Source organism: Ambystoma mexicanum, chromosome 5q (assembly GCF_040938575.1).
Source record: "Ambystoma mexicanum isolate Mex_15411 chromosome 5q, UKY_AmexF1_1, whole genome shotgun sequence".
In the NCBI taxonomy this organism is placed as follows: Eukaryota; Metazoa; Chordata; class Amphibia; order Caudata; family Ambystomatidae; genus Ambystoma; species Ambystoma mexicanum.
The window spans coordinates 1,207,371,663-1,207,384,769 of NC_090933.1; positions in this window are offsets into that span (position 1 = coordinate 1,207,371,663).

The following is a 13,107-nucleotide window of genomic DNA, read 5'->3' on the forward strand; positions in this document are numbered from 1 at the left end:
TCATCAAAATTAACAAATGAACACAACAGAAGGGGATAAAAGGCCAATGAATGGGGTAGCACAAAGAAAATGGGGCAACAAAAATGCTATTGTCAAAATCTTTCACCTATTTTCCTAAGGTAAATAGAACGCTCTTTGGTGCTTATTTCCCACTTTTGTTACAGTTCATTTGAACATTTCATCATATATCACCACTCGTATTTCTATAGAACACTAAACTTAATTTTCTGTTTAGACCAGAGAACACAAAACACAAGACTTAATTTGTTTTGGTCTTTTGAGATACTCGTCATGTTTCGGCCACTTTCCCAATAATACACTATCTCTGGTGTCCTTTTGATGTAATTCTGCTGGCCTTCTTCAGGACAAGGACATGTCTTTTAAAATTGTGTTAATCTTCTATACCCCCATCTTATACAATTGGTCGGACTACATAAAAACAGAAAGACAACTTGATGATTCATGGCAGGACTTAATGTTGCAAAAAGTACAACAGTTCTACATATATTCTGTTACTTGATATATTCATGGCCCCACAAAACCTAGTCTGAGGCAGTTTGTGTACCAATCAATATTTCCCAAACAAAACTAAGGACAGGAGAACATTTATCTGAAACACGGGGAGCGCTGCACCGCCATCTGTGTGGTCCTCCTTGTGTGTTCATCCTAAGGCTAAGTCTTAGATAACAGCTCATTTAACTTTTTATCGATTAAAGATATTAAACAGGAGCTTGCTAAAACTCCAAATCCAGCAAATTTATGCTGGTTTTCTTAGAACGTTGAAATTAATTTACCTTTAAGGCTTCCTTTTTAAACACGAGATTGGGTTTCATAGAACCGACGTGTTGTCATTTCAAATAATTTCAGATGGATAAGAGATGCCTGATTTTATCGTGGTTTCTTGTACAGCTTGACGACTACAAGAATGTAAATTGTACATATTAATCATACTATAGTGAGTCTACTCCTCAAAACGGATTTACACTGCTTTCAATATCAACAACATGTATTACATGTTCAAACCAAAAGGCACATGGGATAGAGGGCAAAAAGCAAAGGTCTCATTTTTTGAAGAAAAAAAGTCACATTTTTTGGAGAAAAACACTGGTATTGTGTACAAATGATGTGACCCAATTGTTGAACTAACATCTAACCATTTCTATAATTTACTTATTTTTTACAGGTCAATAAATGGAAGAAATGTTTCAAAAAATTGAAAAAGGTACACATGTTGACTTACTTCAGAACAAAAGTAATATGCGTCAACTGTAGTTGCATCATTTTAATATGATTCTCTTACACAGATTACTGCTGATGTGAAGTTGGCAAATTGTCAGTTGTCTTGAGCGCAGCTTTCCGCTGTAAGATTTAATTATATCACAGTTTATATCTTTTATTCTTACACTATATAGATATTAACTTATTAACTTATTGGTATTCGCAAATGTGAACCTTGGTAGGGCAAACAGATAATACTACAGTTGCATCAAGGTTATCTTAACCTTTTACTGCTCTTATAATAATGGCTGGGCACCCCTCCTTGAAGATTTGCTTACTGTGTAAATTTTTAAGGGCGGCTTGGGCTGATCAGCATCTCACATCCAGTGTCTCTTTCAGGTATCTGGCTCTGATTGCCAAACAAGCCTTATTCGTGTAATCAGATGTGATAACCAATTCAGTGCATCCTGCACGGCACCGTCGAGACAACGTGGCTTACTGAAGCCAGGGGACGCGCAACAGCAATGCCTACCACATTTCAACAACATCTATTGTACGTCCCAAAAAAAATATATAGCCCGAATGGGCGTTCGTCATTGAGTTAATACAAATTGGATATTGCTCTAGAGGCTTACAGTAAAGCCCAAGTGGGCTATAAGTGGTTCTGTGACCATGTACAACTGGGCAATTATACATGTATCTATATGCTAAAGTGCTAATGCATACAGACTCTTACAGTATCACCAATCCATATATCTTACAGTCAATTTCATAATTAGATAATTTGAAAAACCAACACGGTTACTTTATACAATTCAGATTATAACGTGTTCTACATTGTTAGAGGACATGTCTCAGACATCTGACCACATTTGCAAAACCATGATTTCATATCCTTGCCCACGCTCCTTGCACAACTTTCCTGCAAATCCATTTATGTTTTATTTTTTGAAATGTGTCAAAATGTATGTACGTAAAATAGTCATATATCGTAGCTGCAAGGTTGGGTCTATAATCTTTGTAAAATCTTTTGTGCACATTCGTCAAATGGCAACAAGTTATAACCCATCAAAAATGTTAGCCCCCCCCCTTTAATGTTGCCCCCTCTTCACAAAATCCCACCTAACTTTGTAAAAACATTCAAATCCCGGTCTTAAATCTATTTTCAAACTTTTGTGCAGATTCGTGAAACTGCACCAAATTTATAAACCCTTCAAATATTTCGGGACCCCCTCTAATTTTGTTCCCTCTTGGCAAAATAGCACCAAACTTTGTAGAACCATTCAAGGTCACACCTCGAATAATATCACAACACTTCATACAGTTTCATTCAATGGTGTCAAAGTTATACACCAATCAAAAACTGCTTTTCACCCACCGTTTAATGAAAAAATATGTATGCATGCCCCTGAACGTCTGAGATATTCACGAACATAGCAGGGATGCCCCCGAACTGTTCGCAGACATTTACCTGCCTTTTACCTGCCTTTACAAAGGACACAACAAATGCCTGCCCTAAAAAAAGAAGCAACCCCTAGGCTACCATCTTGCTGGCAGCAGCAACAGACTGATTTGCTGAGGGGATAAACATACACCTTCCACAGATGAGCTGGGCTCACTGGGCTGACGCATGTGTGATATGAAATTAATGTGGCCTGGATAATTATGAGTGATGATAGCCACTGTACTTCAAACCTAAGTATGGCTTATATTCACTGCTTAACATGCCACTAGGAAAGCATTGCCGTAGCTATGCAGTGTTTGGAACAGAGGTGCATATGGTAAATGCAGCCCCTGGGCTACAGACACTTGAATGTAACTGCTGTTGTAAAATGGGCACCTCTGTCCTCTGAGCCTGCTATGTTCCACTGGTAGGGCAGGTGCTGTAGATCAGCTACAAATCCAACAGGGTAAAGGTGTGCACTATGCTTGGAGCTTATGAGATGACAGACTGATTAGCAGATCACCATTTCTGAGATGCAGTTACCCATATAAATGTATTAATTTAATCAAATAAAAACAATGCCAGGGATTGTACAACCTTTCCAGATGGTAATCCTACACAATCAAGTAAGTATTCCATTATAATAGTTCACAATTTTAAAGAGCCTGTTGACTGTGAATGTGCCAAAAGATAACACTGTCATGCAGAGTGCTCTCTAAGTGGCACTCCACTATGCCACAACTGCCTCCCAAAGGATTATGAGACTCCCTTTGTAACCACAAGACTAAGGTGAACTACAATACCATTACAGTTGCAGATTTTGCAGCAGACTCAAGCCCCATACTCTAAGTGGTCTTGCGCTTCAATTGTTCTGTCAGTGCAAGGCATGTCCTGTGCCTATACCCATTTTCATTTTGTTCTAACGCCATTGTGTTGGTTCAATTTCACAAGCCAATAGCTAGGGGATATTCCAGAAATTCTATTAAGTAAAAGAGTGGTTAGGATTTGTGTTGGGAGTGATGGAATTGTTGGCCTCTTAGCAATCTATTCAGTAGTGTGGTCACAATGTCACAATGCAGATTAAGAACCGGCAAGGGGGGGGTGCCAGCCTCCCAGCCAATGCGGAGGCACAGAATGTGGTCATTACCACAATTTAATTGCGCTGCCCTGAACCTCCTCACGGCCAGCGACTGCCATCTCGCTCCGCCAGGTAATAAGGTAAGTCTTCTCCCACCTCCATCCACAGGATTCCCTTCCTGCCCTCCCACCCACACTTAACTTCTTTTTGTCCATTTTGTAATCCCAATAGGGCACCAGGCCGTCATGGAAAGGAAGAAGGAACTATGTGTAGACCCTTCTCCCTTCCCATGGTGGCCATTTTGTTTGTTTACTTTTTTTCCTATTCTTTTAATGGTCGTATGGAAAGGGAGAAGGGACTAGATATAGTCCCTTCTCCCTTCGCATTGCATGCATTTTGTTTGTTTACTTTTTTGGCATTTTTTTTCAGTGCAGGCTATGGAATGGCAGAACGGACTGCGTTTTCCCATCCCTGGCAGCCATTTCTGTTCTGAAATGCCAGAGCGTATTGTAACAGAAAAAAATATGCTTTTTGTACCCATGTCTGAAGGCTCGGGGTGCTAATGGCAATACGCCCCTCAACGACAGGCCATTACCACATACGTTAATGCCCCCGGGGCCTTCGTTAATGCCCTCACTACGCTTGGGCCTGTAACTATGGGCCCCGGTGGCATTACCTTATGCGGTAATGACCCGTACTCTTGGCGCTTCTTGCGTAAATATGATATTATGTAAATTGGTAAGCTTTTCAATGGAGATTTGCCACTCCATGTCGTTTGCTGATAAAATAGTGCCAATCTGCATTTCAGTCCTGCTGCAGACATATGTGTGAATCCTCAGAGCTGTGCCTTATGGGTGAAATAATTTAGTGCCTTTACATAAGCACGCATTTCTTTTACACACATTTGAATTGGGACAATTGCTCAGTGTGCACATATGTGGAAAATAAACACATTGAAACCATGCAATTTTCTGCTTTTAAAGGCAATTACATCTATCATGTTTATTTTGTGATGCAAATTGCCTTACATTTCTATCCCTTGTCCCCCTCCCTTGCCTCGTCGCGCTCTGAAACACTTGCGTACGAGCACGATAAAATATCAATATCAATATCAATCACTATCTCTAAACAAGTAGAATAGCTGCAAACATATACAATGCCAGACCATATCCAAAACACGTTGTGTGAATTCTCAATTTGGACTGTGTTTCATCAACTGTCATAGTCACTTATTGCTGACCCTATAGTGACCCTTACTAAACATTTAAATAAAACAGAAAATCAACATAACCTATTGTTCACAAAACGACAGCACATTGTCATTTCACATTTTACACAGCATATATTAAAATAAAATGTATAGCTTTGCCAAAGCGTGTTTCACTAGTCTACACCATTGAGTAATTTCTCATGTCTTTTTTCGAGACAGTGACATTTTAGTTATGAAAAATAATGTAGTGCATGTTAGAAAAAAGGAGGGGAAAATGAATAAGCCAGACTAGATATGCAACAATGCAATCTTATTTAGGAGGAGACACTACATTTTAAGTTGCCTTTGGTGGCTCTAGAGAGAGGGCACAAGCTAAAATGGACACATATAGCCTCATTACAGGTCCGGCATAAAGCCGCCGGTACTGCTGGCGGGTTGCCACCGGACAGAAACACTGTTTCTGCCGCCTGATGTTCCGGTGTCACTGGGATATTACAAGTCCCGGCAGCCTGGGATATCAGTCATCGGAAAATGTTAGTCCCCAGTACCATGAGTCTTGGGAGTAAGGACACAGAAGCACTGGCACCGTTGCCAATGGTGTTGGTGCTACCGTGACAACTCTGTTTTCTGGGGCTGTTGCGTCCAGCACATCAGACCTGTCAGTAGCACAGGCCGAGAAAAGCAGAGTCGTTGTCTGCCGGTCCAGAAAGGGTGCCGGTACATTGCTTCCAGAACCCTTATTTACTGACCGACAGACTCATAATGAGGCCCAAAGTGAGGATAACACCCAGAGCCTGATCCTTAAATGTTAAAACATTCAGATTATCAGCAGAAAGTCGGAAACTGTGGACACCTTAGAGCACGGGCCGTTAAATTAGAGGTGTGATTTGAAACTGGAGCTGGGCACCCATGGTGAACTTCATGTGAGTAATAATCCACAAACACCTATGGCAACAAGTCTGTTTTTCAGATTCTTCCCAGCTCCATTGGCATTGTACATAACAGTTCATAATATGAATCATTACAACACCATTTTATTGTTCCGGAGTTATATATTTCTTTATATACACATATATAAATATATGTCTCCCCCACATAGAGTTTATTAAATAACATAATCACATATATACAACACATTTCATTTATACCATTAAAAAACAAACCAATAATTCTGTTGTAACCTTTGAAACAACAAAAAAAACAATACACTCACAATCTCTAAGTAACTCTGCTACCTTTTTTTACCCTCAAGCAAAAGGACAGTATTTTAATAGCGACTGGTGGATGGGAGGAAGTGGGACTGTGCTGTTGTGCACATTGCTTGTAAATAGTGTCCTGCAGCCTTGTATGTGCACTGGCTCGCTTTGGGGATTTTATGTATTGCAGGCCCTGGGTTGGCTGATCATTTGGGCAATTCTTAGGACACATGTGAACCCAAGCTGCCTGAGCAATTGAAGCACTTCTTCTGAATAGTGGGGTAGCAGGCCCCTAGTAGGCCTGATAGCAGTTCATCACACAGAGGCTTTAACGCTGCACTGCACAACGGAGCACTTCATAAGAACACGTGAAATTCTATAAACATAGGCAAAGTACTTTGCTCATAATGCAAATTTTTAAATGGCCATGTGTTTTCACTCCGAATCAAATGCATGTGTCACTCAAACCCTACAATGTCAGATGTGTGATGATTTCAGTGTATGGAAATTAACACGAACATCTCATCAACAAATCTGGGACAGGAAACACACTTTTTTTAAAATCAGAATATTCTGTTTTGTTTAAAATAATACATCAAGAAATTGAAGGTGGTCCTCCTACGTCCAGTGCTGTGGAAGTCAACCACATCATTCCATGCATATAAAGGCAGCCTGTCAACAGACAAGAAATGCAACACAACCTTCTATTAACTCACTTAGGCTAACATTCACAATAAACAATCATCCATGTGAAATAACTATTCTAGAGAAAAGAGTAAAATCCTTTCTAATATACATATACGAATTCCTGTTGTATGACAGTGAACTCAAAGAAAACGGAATATCATTCTTAAAATAATATTTAAAATAATACAATTTACTCAATTTTCTCTCACCCCATCAACACGTGTTGGCATTAGAAAAACATATTGGGTTCGCATATTACTTTTGCATTGTAACTCTGACTCAGTTTCTAAAATGTTGGACATCAATGGTTTCTTGCTTCAACTCAGGTACAGAATATTTGGTAGTGTGAACTGGCTTTTCAATCTTAAGGTTTAGTGCAGGGTTGGAGCTTTTTGGAGGGCAAAATATCTTGATGTTCTAAAGGGTCACACAAGCATGAGATGTTAAAAGTAAACTAGAAAAGGAATCAGCAAATTCACTTTACTTGGCATTAGGACTTGACTTAAGGCAGAACCCTATTGCTGTGCAATATTATTTAGAAAAATGGCATTGGTTATTTAAATTGACATAAGGGGGTGGGAATAACCTCTTTCTACTTCCACTTTGAATGGTAGAAACATCAATTCAGAATTTTTCTTTTATATAAAATATGCTTTTCTCAGGTCACAAAATAAAGACATACTTGCTTAATATGAGAGATTAGCATGTTCTTATTCATTTTTGATTATATGGAATTCTATTTATATGTATTTTCACAAAGTTCCATTTACAGTCCCATTCCCCCTTTAGTGGCATTGCTTTTAAACAGAGTTCCGCCCAGGGGTGTTGCTAGATCTGGAAAAGGTCAGGGGCTATGCTAATTTTGGGACTGTCAGGACTGGGGGCTAGCTAGCCTTTTTGGTTGTAACACCTGAGCGTCTATCAAGGGCTACAACCAAAAGACCCGGGGCTTTAGCCCCTCAGCCCCTGCCTAGCAACGCCTCTGGTTCCACCAAAATTCTATGGGCCTCATCACAAGTTAGGCGCTAATAGCATTACCGCCAAACCCCCCAGTGCTATTAGCACTGGATCACAGGTTTGATGGAATGGTAAAGGCCCAGTATATGTAGGGACATCAATAGCTCCAGGCAACTGGCCAGGAAAGCTCATCCTTTCGCTTTATTGCCTGCTCCAGAGCCCCTTTCAGTCATTATGGTGCTGTCTTGGGAAAGACATCTGCATTCTTCTCCCTTTGGAAAATACCTTCTTAAGGAAGGTATCCATAAGCTATATCCAGATGAAACCAAAATCTGTCCTTCAACTGTCGGGCACTCTCTAATCCCCTGATGCTTTCCCAAAAGCCCTTTCAACTTTCGATGAGATGAACTCTAAATGCCCAATAAACTCCATCCATGCTGTATCATTTGACATTGCAATTCTGGATTGGACAGAGGCTGTTATAGGTTCCCTTTTCACACTCATACCCACCAGAACCCCCCGACCCCATTGGACTAATGTATTGTGCAAAGCCATAAAGAATGTATTCATTTATGAACTCATCCTCGACCTGGGAATTCTGATCAAATTGGAGTGAAGTATGTCTTTCCCATGTAATGTCTTGTATTGGCCTGTGCCATTGTGAAGCCTATATTATTAGAATCGCAATGCAATTCTGAATTTAAAAAGATATCCTTCAGGTTTCTGCAGCTGATGGCATAAGAGAGGGACTGTTTAAATAATTAATACACTTTAGTATTTTATTTGTGTATGCGTGTGATCCGGGCCTCTTTTCTGAATTCAGGTCTCGTCCTGGTTTCTGAATTGAGCAAAATACTAAACAGTTAGAGCCAATCATGTATTTCATTATTTTGTGACTTTAAATGGACCTTGTTTCCAATGATGTGCATTACATGTTTTGTTGAAGCTTTGAAATAAACAGAAATATGTTCTGAACACACATCCTAGGAATGGTTGATGTCTTGTAGGTCTACTGGGACAAGGATCAGAGTTGTATGTGTTCATCAGTTAATTTGAAGTGGCATTACAGGCTGGTCATGCATCCTGAACTCTGACCTTGCTTTCCCTGTATGGCTCACATTTTGATTGATTTTCCTGGTATTTTAAAATCAAGGCATTTTTTTCCGAGTACATACCTTTGTGTCCATTCATCTCTGTTAAGGGATTAGTTGGGCAATGGATAAACACATCTCAGGTTTAACTAGAGTCCCTACTAATTCTACCATTTCAAAGTTACTTGTAAAATGGGTAATTCTTATTGGTAATGAAATGTTTTTAAAGTGTAGGCCTTATCAACACTTTTAACTACATCTAGATACATGTTATCTACTCCTTGCAAAATGTTAAAATACAATTTGTATAAAACTGCATGTTTTTCATACACATGGCTGAACAAACAGAAAATCTAGCCGCACGAGGCACTTTATTTTAAGAATATAAAGGCATTCAAAAGACACCTTGTTTAATGAACAACATCTACAGATGAGTTGGGTGTGGACCTGTGCGAACTACATGCTTGTATTTGGCAAGTAAGCATCAGTAGCAACAAGAAGCAAGCACCCAAGGTTAGACAGATTTATGTTATGTCCAGGAACTCCAATGACACATGTGTAGAGTATAGAAATGTATTATGCACAAGCTACAGTGCCCTGTTCCATGTAATCCTCCTCTTCAACTCCCCTATAGGGCTGAATGGGAATGGGAGAGGGAGCAAACAACGGGCCATTACAAGTTGTCCCGTTGTTTGCTCCCTCTTCCCCTCGCGGGACCCGGTAAGCACGCCTGGTTTGACCAGGTGTTGCTTCCTGGGTCCCACGAGGGGACCTCGTAATGAGGCGGTACGGGGTAAACGGCACCGGCACTTTTTACGGCGCTATGTACCCCGTACCGCCAGGGTCGTAATGAGGCCCATTGTTTGTGTAGGGGGCTAAGGTACACTGTGTGAAATATGCATACTTTGTATCATCTGGAATATATTCTGTACGTTTTCAGTGATTTTCCATTTTATTTTGTAAACATGTGACCTACTACATCGTCACTGTAAAACTAATGTGGCTAGTGGGCACTATCCTTCTTATGAGCTCCCATCATAAAGATGGACTGGTGCCAGTTTCCGCCGCTAATTCAAACCAGGGGAAGATGGCACACCCCTAGGTGGCACCTTGGCAGCAGCCGTCAGGCCTAACACCCTCATTTCAAATGTGATACTTGAAAGGTTTCTTCTTTTCCTTACTGAAAGACCCTATTGCAAAATGTGTTTTTAGTGTTTTACACAACCTTACATTGAGGTGAATTGCAGGGCATGTTGTGGAGTACAATACAGGAACACACAGTTATGGATGACTTTAAACAAGGCTTAGTGAATGAGCACTGGAAATAGAGTGGAATATAAACCTCTCTATCACCCTCTATCACTCACTGTGAATGCATTTTTATACAAGTATACATATGGTGTATACGAGTATGTGCATTAATAAACATGCATACATATGCATAACAGCCGCACACAGACAAATATATTGTGTGTGCATTTGTGTGTGTCTGTGTGTAAACAAGTGTTACCTTTTTACCACAGCAGTGGTGATGGCTCCCCAATTAGTGATTATAAATCATGTGTGTCACAATCTTACCTTTTTACCGAATGGATTAAAGAAATGCATGGTGTTTGCATTATACAGGATACTGCCAGCCAGCAGGGAACTGTGACCCTGCCTCACTCTGCACGCCATCTGTTGAAAACACTGCTTGCCCTACATGTGTCCAGTTTTGTGGCAGTAGGTATAACTCCATAACGATCAATACCAGCTTCAAACAATACTCTTCCTCCCTTTGGGTTATCCTTCTCACCTGTCCTCCTTACCTAAAAGGCTTTCAGGCTTGACTATTGTTTTTCTTTAATGCTAGGCCTTACTTTCTGAACCACAGCAAGGAATGGAATGTTGCAACTCACACGTTCTACAAACGTGCCGTTGCTGGTTCATCTCTACCCACTGTCTTCATGTAGCATGGCTCTCCATACAGAGGTCTGCCAATTTGAAATTACTCTTCCTTATATTCCAATCCGTTCATTGGCTTTGTTGCTCTTGCTTGGCTGTCTGTCTCACTATAGTCCCCAACTCGATCCTTGTGATCCCAAAGCCTGCTCTATTTGTTAGCTCCTTAACACCTAGTGCTGCCTCCAACTGCTGCTCTGTTACCCTCCTGTCCCAGAATGCAATATGATATGAGATCCTAAGTGCCAAAAATGCTTGATATTTCTCACCTGGCATGGGGCACGTTGAGGCCTTGGCCATTAGGTTGTGTTACTGATTGATTGCTTTCCTATATCCGCTTAATTCCGGATTCTAGGTGTCGACCGGGATTCTATCTCATGGTGCTCAACGCTGTTCCCCAAAACAGGCCTGTTGAAGTGCTATGTCATGCCTGAGGATAATTCGGGGTAAAGTGGTGCTCTGCTTACATAAAACATCACTAGAATGGCGGACAATCTTGGATTCAAGATTACTGTTAAACATGGAGACCACTGGGTCCCATCACCCAGGCTCAACTGACTTGGTTAGAACACTGGAGCTGAACTCATAACCTAACATTCCAAGCACTCTCACAGTGTTCCATGCCAGCTCTTACCAATGCATCAAGTGACATCACAACATTTACATATAGCATTGAGTACATAAGTCTTCACAGGCAAACCTCTGACTGATAATTATATTAAACCTCCTGGAACTTCTTGTAAAAAAAAGATGGAATATCTCATGCAATTGCAAATACCAATGTTGGGGTGCATCTTTTTGTTTCCAAAGGTGAGAGTTTATGAACATGTGTATGTTCTTCAGAACATACTGATTATACCTCAGGGATACTTTATATGAATCAGAAAATTTGTAATGCACTTGCTTTGCACATGTGCAGAAAGACATGTTGCACTGGATTCACTTACCCTCCCCGAGTGTAGCCCAAGGACACCGTGCCTCACAGAATAAATAGCTGCACAAGGAATATCTTGCATCAATCTAGTCTCGATCACTCACATATCTTTCACTGTGAGTATTTCTAATCATCTACCTATGCCTATCTTGTCTGAAGGACCCAAACATAGAGTGTTGCCCTTAATCCTTTATCATCATTCTCCATGGTAACACAGCCACAGACTGTTAATAACAGGCATGCATACAAATATATGTTGTCGCTACATTTTTTACTCAATGGGTCTTCGCTTAATTTGTCACTGTTGCTTGTGTTGGGATGCAAGTGCAATGGACTTCACAACTTGTCCTTGGCCATAAGCCCAGGGATCGTATCTCTCCAGGACTGAAATCTCGTCACTGACTCCCAGTGGCTGTGAGGATTAAGTTCAAAACACTTTGCATTGTCCTCAAGGCCTTCTGGGGGCTGTGGACTCAATATCTTCAACTCCATCTTCGTAAATATCTTCCTTCTCGAGCCCTTCATTCATCTGCCTCCAACTCCCTCAGGGTCAGTCACTTCTCCAAGCAACTAGTTGGTGGTAGATCTCTTTCCTAGGCTGGGGCCTCCACCTGGAACAGCCTCCCTGCCTCTCTGAAACTTGAGGAGAACCATTTCCAGTTCCGGAAGCACCTCAAGACCTTCCTCTTTGCCTCCGCTTTCTCTCTTCCTCTCCCCTGCTGAACTCCTGGTTGAAATTGAAACTGCAGTGATCACGTGGGTACCATCTGATCTCGGCCCCAGGTCCCCTCCCCACCAGTTGCACTCCTGCACTTGTTGCCTGCTGGCAACCCTTGCACTCATGGTCTGTTTCTTTATCCCTACAGTCCCCTACCAGCACTTGATACTTGATGTCTGCACTTACCCTTGTACTTGCCCCAGCTGGCCTCCCTTTTTATTTATTTGTTTTATTTGTTCTACTGTCTGATCACACGTACTGCACTGCCCCTTTCCTTTTCCCCTCACACTTTTCCCCTCCCTCTTCTCCTGTGGTATCTGGTATTTCCATCAAATTCCTAGCCATCTAATGTTTATCCATCGAAATGTATTCATTAAATTGCTTTTCCATCGAAAATCATATTCATTGAATGAATTTCGATGGATAATTTTGATGGATAATTAGGGTTAGGTTTAGGCTTAGATTTAGGGTTAGGGCTAGGGTTAGGGCTAAGGTTAGGGTTAGATTTAGGGTTAGATTAAGGGTTAGTTTAGGGGTCAGATTAAGGATTAGATTAAGGGTTACATTTAGGGTTAGGGATGGTCTTGGGTTATTGTTAGGGTTAGTGTTAGAGTTAGGTTTGGAGTTAGGGCT